The sequence below is a fragment of the Phaenicophaeus curvirostris genome, chromosome 27 (assembly GCF_032191515.1).
Source record: "Phaenicophaeus curvirostris isolate KB17595 chromosome 27, BPBGC_Pcur_1.0, whole genome shotgun sequence".
Classification (NCBI taxonomy): Eukaryota; Metazoa; Chordata; class Aves; order Cuculiformes; family Cuculidae; genus Phaenicophaeus; species Phaenicophaeus curvirostris.
The window spans coordinates 6660826-6669051 of NC_091418.1; positions in this window are offsets into that span (position 1 = coordinate 6660826).

An 8226-nucleotide genomic window follows, 5' to 3' on the forward strand; every position below is an offset into this window, starting at 1 on the left:
AACAGAAGGAACAACAGTAACAGGGGATGAGGAAAAGGCTGAGGTACTTAATGCCTTCTTTGCCTCAGTCTTTAGTTGTAAGGAGGGTCATTCCATCTGTGTACAAACCCAGGAGCTAGAGGAGCAGAATGAGGCTCCTGTGATCCAAGAGGAGGTGGTCAGAGCCTTGCTAGCCCAACTAGACACCCACAAATCTATGGGGCCGGACGGGATTCACCCAAGGGTATTGAAGGAGCTGGCAGATGTGCTGGCCAAACCCCTTTCCATCATCTTCCAACTGTCCTGGCTGACTGGGGAAGTCCCACTGGACTGGAGGCTGGCTGATGTTGTGCCCATCTACAAGAAGGGTCACAGGGAGGACCCAGGAAACTCCAGGCCTGTCAGTCTGACCTCAGTGCCAGGGCAAGTCATGGAGCAGGTGATCTTGAGTGCGATCATGAAGCACATGCAAGAGAACCGGGTGATCAGGCCCAGTCAACATGGGTTCACAAAAGGCAGGTCTTGCCAAACTAACCTGATCGCCTTCTATGACAAAGTGACTCAGCTGCTGGATGAGGGAAAGGCTGTGGATGGATCTTCCTGGACTTCAGTAATGCCTTTGACACAGTTTCTCCCAGCATTCTGCTTGAGAAACTGTCACCTCTGGCCTGGACAGGCGCACACTCTCCTGGGTGGAAAACTGGTTGGATGGCCGGGCCCAGAGAGTGGTGGTAAATGGTGTGAAATCCAGCTGGAGGCCAGTGACAAGTGGGGTTCCCCAGGGCTCAGTGCTGGGTCCAGCCCTGTTCAATGTCTTTATCAATGACCTGGATGAAGGCATCGAGTGCACCCTGAGCAAGTTTGAGGACGACACTAAGCTGGGTGGAAGTGTCGATCTGCTGGAGGGTCGGGAGGCTACAAAGGGATCTGAACAGGCTGGACCGTTGGGCAGAGTCCAATGGCATGAGGTTTAACAAGGCCAAATGCCGGGTCCTGCACTTGGGGCACAACAACCCTATGCAGTGCTACAGACTAGGAGAAGTCTGTCTAGAAAGCTGCCTGGAGGAGAGGGACCTGCGGGTGTTGGTTGACAGCCGACTGAACATGAGCCAGCAGTGTGCCCAGGTGGCCAAGAAGGCCAATGGCATCTTGGCTTCAATCAGAAACAGCGTGACGAGCAGGTCCAGGGAGGTTATCCTCCCCCTGTACTCGGCATTGGTGAGACTGCTCCTGGAATACTGTGTTCACTTCTGGGCCCCTCACCACAAGAAGGATGTTGAGGCTCTGGGGCGAGTCCAGAGAAGAGCAACAAAGCTGGTGAAGGGGCTGGAGAACAGGCCTTATGAGGAGCGGCTGAGAGAGCTGGGGTTGTTTAGCCTGGAGAAGAGGAGGCTGAGGGGAGACCTCATTGCTCTCTCCAACTACCTGAAAGGAGGCTGTAGAGAGGAGGGAGCTGGCCTCTTCTCCCAAGTGACGGGGGACAGGACAAGAGGGAATGGCCTCAAGCTCCGCCAGGGGAGGTTTAGGCTGGACATTAGGAAAAAATTCTTCACAGAAAGGGTCATTGGGCACTGGCAGAGGCTGCCCAGGGAGGTGGTTGAGTCACCTTCCCTGGAGGTGTTTAAGGCACAGGTGGATGAGGTGCTAAGGGGCATGGTTTAGTGTTTGATAGGAATGGTTGGACTTGATGATCCAGTGGTTCTCTTCCAACCTGATAATTCTATGATTCTGTGATTCTGTGATCACCGTCATTTACAATGTGAGTGGCTACTGTGACATCGTCATTTATAATGACTTTGGCTATTGTGACATCATCGTCATTTACAAGGTCTGAGTCAATTGTAACATCATCTTCATTTCAAATGCCTGCGCCTATTGTGACATCATCGTCATTTACAATTCCTGTGCCTATTGTGACATGACCGTCATTTACAATGCCTGTGCCTACTGTGACATCGTCGTCAGTTACAATGCCTGTGCCTACTGTGACATCGTCGTCACTTACAATGCCTGTGGCTATTATGACATCATCTTCAATTACATTGCCTGTGTCGTCTGTGCCTATTTGATATCATCGTCTTTTAAAATCCCTGTGTCGCCTGTCCCTATTGTGAAATCATTGTCATTTACATTGCCTGTGCCTACTGTGACATCATCGTCATTTCCAATGCCTTTGCCTATTGTGACATAATCTTCATTTACAATTCCTATGCCTATTCTGATATCATCGTCATTTACAATCCCTCTGGCCATTTTGACATCATCGTCATTTACAATGCATGTTCATGTTGTGATAACATCGTCATTTACGATGCCTGTTCATGTTGTGATATCATCGTCATTTACAATCCCTCTGGCCATTGTGACATCATCTTTTTTTACAATGCCAGTGATTATTTTGACATCATCTTCATTTACAAAGCCTGGGTGGTATGCTCCTATTGTTGTATCATTGTCATTTACAATGCGTGTGCATATTGTGATGTCATTGTCATTTACATTGGCTATGCCTATTGTGATGTCATCGTCTTTTACAATGCCTGTTCCTGCTGTGACATCATCGTTATTTACAATGCCTTTTTCGTCTGTGCCTATTGTGATATCAACATCATTTACAATGCCTGTGTCGCCTGTGCCTATTTGACATCATCGTCATTTACAATACCTGTGTCTCCTCTCCCTATTGTGACATCATCATTACTTACATTCCCTTTGTCGCCTGTGCCTATTGTGACATCATCATCACGTACAAGGCCTCTTCCTTTTGTCATATCTTCGTTATTTAAAATGCCTGTGCCTATTGTGAAATCATCGTCATTTACAATGCCTATGCCTATTGTGACACCATCATCATTTACAATGCCTGTGCCTATTGTGACATCGTCGTCATTTACAATTTGTGTGTAATCTGTGCCTATTGTGACCTCATCGTCATTTACAATTTGTGTGTAATCTGTCCCAATTTGACATCATCGTCATATACAACACCTGTGTGGCCTGTCCCTTTTGTGACATCATCGTTATTTACAAAGCCTGTGTCAACTGTCCCTATTGTGACATCATCATCCTTTACAATGCCTGTGTCTTCTGTGCCTATTGTGACATCATCTTCATCTACAATCAGTGTGCCGTCTGTGACTATTGTGACATCATCGTCATTTAAAATGCCTATGTCATCTTTGCCTATTGTGACATACTCGACATTTATAATGCCTGTCACCTGTGCCTATTTGACATCAAGGTCATTTACAATACTTGTGCCTTTTGTGACGTCATTTTCATTTACAATGCCTGTGCCTATTGTGACATCATTGTAATTAACAATGCGTGTGCCTATTGTGACATCATCGTAATTTAAAGTTCCTGTGCCGTCTGAGCATGTAGTGACATCATCGTGATTTACAAAGCCTGTGTCTGCTGTCCCTGTTGTGACATCATTCTCATTTACAATTCCTATGCCTACTGTGACATCATAGTAATTTACAAGGCCTGTGCCTATTGTGACATCATCGTCATTTACAATCCCTGTGTCGCCTGCGCATATTGTTACATCATCATCATTTACAATACCGTTGCCCTCTGTTCCTCTTGTGACATCATCGTCTTTTGCAGTGCCTTTGCCTATTGTGACATCATCGTAGTTTACACTGCCTGTGGCTATTGTGTCGTCATCCTCATTTAGAATTCCTGTGCCTATTGTGACATCATCGCCATATAAAATGCCTGTGGCTATTGTGACATCATCGTTATTTACAATACCTGTAACTATTTTTACATCATCGTCATTTACAGTGCCGGTGCCTATTGTGACATCAACTTCATATACAATGCCTGTGCTTATTGTGACATCGTCGTCATTTACAATGCCTGTGGCTATTGTCACATCATAGTCATTTACAATGCCTGTGTCGTCTGTGCCTATTGTGACATCATCGTCAGTTACAATGCCTCTACCTATTGTGACATCATATTCATTACACAATGCCTATGCCTATTGTGACATGATCGTCTTTCACAATGCCTTTCCGTATTTAGACATCTTAGTCATTTACAATGCCCGTGCATATTGTGACATGATCTTCTTTTACAATGCCTGTGCCTATTGTGATATCATCGTCATATAAAATGCCTGTCCCTATTGTGACATCAACGACATTTACAATGTGTGTGCCTATTCTGATATCATCGTCATTTACAATGCCTGTGTTACCTGTGCCTATTTTGACATCAACGTCATTAACAATCTTTGTGCCTATTGTGACATCATCGTCATTCACAATCCTTGTGCCTATTGTGACATCATCGTCATTTATATTTCCTGTGTCATCTGTGCCTATTGTGACGACATCGTCATTTACAATGCCTGTGCCTATTATGACATCATCATCATTTAAAATGCCTGTGCCTATAGCGATATCATCGTCAGTAAGAATGCCTGTGCCTGTTGTGACATCTTTGTCATATAAAATGCCTGTGCCTATTGTGACATCATCATCATTTACAATGACTCTTCCTATTGTGAAATCATCATCATACGAAATGCCTGTTCCTATTTTGACATCATCGTCACTTACAATACCTGTTCCTATTGTGACATAATCGTGATTTTCAAGACCTGTGCCTATTGTTACATCATCCTCATTTAAAATGCCTTTTTCGCTTGTGCCTATTGTGACATCTTCATTATTTACAATGCCTGTTGCTATTGTGACATCATCATCATTTACAATGCTTGTGCCTATTGTGACATCATTGTCATTTACACTGCCTGTGCCTTTTGTGACATCATCATCAGTTACAATGTTCGTGACTTTTGTGACATCATCGTCATTTATAAAGGCTGTGCCTACTGTGTCGTCATCATTATTTAGAATGCCTGTGTCATCTTTTCCTATTGTGACATCATCGTGATTTTCACCTGTGTTTATTGTTACATCATCATCATTTACGAAATGCCTGTTCCTATTGTGACATCATGGTCAGTAAGAATGCCTGTGGCTATTTTGACATAATCATCATTTAAAATGCCTGTGCCTATTTTGACATCATCGTCATTCAAAATGCCTGTGTCTGTGTTTACATAATCGTCATTTAAAATGCCTATGCCCTCTGTGCCTATTGTGACATCATCGTCATTTACAATGCCTGTGTCGCCTCTCCCTGTTATGACATCATCCTTATTTACAATGCATATGCTTATTGTCACATCATAGTCATTTATAATACCTATGTATTATGTGCGTATCTTGACAACATCGTCATTTACAATACCTGTGTTGACTGTGCAATTTTTGACATCTTCATCATTGATAATGCCTGTCGTCTGTGCCTATTGTGATAACTTCTTAATTTACAATGCCTGTGCCTCTTGTGACACCACTGTCATTTACAATACCTGTGCCTTTTGTGGCATCATCGTCATTTACATTGCCTGTGCCCTTTGTGCATATTGTGACATCATCGTCATTTTCAATGCCTGTGTCTCCTGTCCCTATTGTGACATCTTACTCTTTTACAATGCCTGTGTCCTCTGTGCCTATTGTGACATCGTCATCTTTAACAACACCTGTCTCGTTGGTGCCTATTTTGGCACCATCGTCATTTACAATTCCTGTACCTATTGTGACATCATCTTTACTGACAATGCCTGTGCCTGTCGTAACAGCATCGTCATTTACAATGCCTGTTCCCAATGTGACATCATCGTCATTTACAAAGACTGTGCCTATTGTGTCATTACTGTTTTTTAGAATGTCTGTTTCATCTGTGCCTAGTCTGACAACATTGTCATTTACAATGACTGTGCCTGTTTTGACATCATCTTCTTTCCAATGCCTGTGCTTATTGTGACATCATCGTCATATAAAATGCCTGTTCCAATTGTGACATCATCGTCAATTACGATGCCTGTGCCTATTCTGACATCATCGTCATTTACAATGACCCTGTAATCTGTGGCTGTTGCGACATCGTCCTTTACAATATCTGTGCCTATTGTGACATCATCGTCATTTACAATGACAGTTTAGTCTGTGCCTTTTTTGACATCATCGTCATTTACAATGCCTCTGCCTACTGTGACATCATCGTCATGTAAAATGCCTGTGCCTATTGTGACATCATCGTCATTCACAATCCTTGTGCCTATTGTGACATCATCGTCATTTATATTTCCTGTGTCTTCTATGCCTGTTGTGACATCATCCTCATTTACAATGCCTGTGCCTATTGTGATGTCATCTTCATTTACAATGCCTGTGTTGCCTGTGCCTATTTTGACATCATCATCATTTACAAAGCCTGTGGCTATTTTGAAATCATCGTAGTTTCTAATGTCTGTGTAATCTGTGACTATTGTGACATCGTCATATACAGTGTCGTTGCGTATTGTGACAACATCGTCATTTACAATAACTCTTCCTTGTCTTTTACAATGCCTGAGCCTATTGTTACATCATCTACAATTACAATGCCTGTGCCTATTTTGACATCATCGTCATTTACAATGCCAGTGCCTATTGTGACATCATCATCAATTACAATGCCTGTGCTGACTGTGCCTATTGTGACACCACCGTCATTCACAATGCCTGTGTCATCTTTGCATATTGTGACATCATTGTATTTTAAAATAACTGTTCCCATTGTGACTTCATCGTCTGAACAATGCCTGTGCATATTTTGACATCATCGTCATTTACAATGCCTGTGCCTGTTGTGACATCATCGTCATTTACAATGCCTGTTTCATCTGTGCCTATTTTGACATCATCGTCATTTACAATGCCTGTGCCTATTGTGACACCTTACTCATTTTCAATGTCTGTGCCCTCTGTGCCTATTGTGACATCATCCTCATTTCCAATGCCTGTGTCATCTGTGCCTACTCTGAAATCATCGTAATTTACAATGCCTTTGCCTATTGTGAAATCCTTGTCTTTTACAATGCCTGTGCCTATTTTGACATCATAATCATATAAAATGCCTGTGCCTATTGTGACATCATCGTCTTTTACAATTCCTGTCCCTATTGTGACATCATCGTCATTTAAAATTCCTATGCCTTTTGTGACATCATCTTCATTTACAATGCCTGTGTAGTCTGTGACAATTGTGACATCATCGTCTTTTAAAATGCTTGTGCCTATTGTGACGTCATCGTCATTTACAGTGCCTTTGCCTATTGTGACATCATCGTGATTTTCAATACCTGTGCCTATTGTTACATCATCATCATTTACAATGCCTGTTCCTATTGTTGCATCATCGTAATTTACAATGCCTGTCCATATTGTGACATGATCGTCAGTTACAATGCCGCTGCCTCTTTTCACATCATCATCATTTACAATGACTTTGCCTATTTTGTCTTTGTCTTCATTTAAAAGGCCTGTGCCTGTTGTGACATCATCATCATTCACAATGCCTGTGGGTATTGTGACATCATCATCATTTAAAATGCCTGTGCCTATTGTGATATCATAGTCAGTAAAAATGCCTGTATCCTCTGTGTCTATTTTGACATCGTAGTCATTTACTGTGTCTGTGCCTATTGTGACATCATTGTCATTTAGAATTCCTGTGCCTGTTGTGACATCATCTTTATTTACAATACCTGTTCCTATTTTGACATCATCGTCATTTACAATGCCTTTGCAGTCTGTGCCTATTGCGTCATCATAATCATTTAAAATGCCTGTGTCACCTGTCCCTATTATGACAACATCGTAATTTACAATTCCTGTGTCTATTGTGACATCATCGCCATTTACAATATGCATCACATCGGTACCTGTTGTGACATCATCATAATATACAATGTCTCTGCCTATGGTGACAGCATCACCATTTATAATGCCTGTGCCTCTGTGCCTATTGTGACATCATCGTCATTTACAATGCCTATGTCACCTCTGCCTATTGTGAAATCATCGTCATTTATAATGCAGGTGATGCTTGTCCCTACTGTGACATCATTGTCATTTACAATGCTTGTGCCTATTGTGACATTATCATCATTTACCATGCCTGTGCCTATTGTGACATCATCGTCATTTACAATGCCTGTGTCATCTGTGCCTAATTTTCATCATCTTAATTTATAATAACTCTTTCGCCACTCCTTATTGTGATGTCATTGTCATTTACAATGCCTTTGTAGCCTCTGCCAATTGTGACATCATTGGCATATACATTCCTGTGTCGCCTGTCCCTATTATGACATCCTCGTCATTTACAATGACTGTG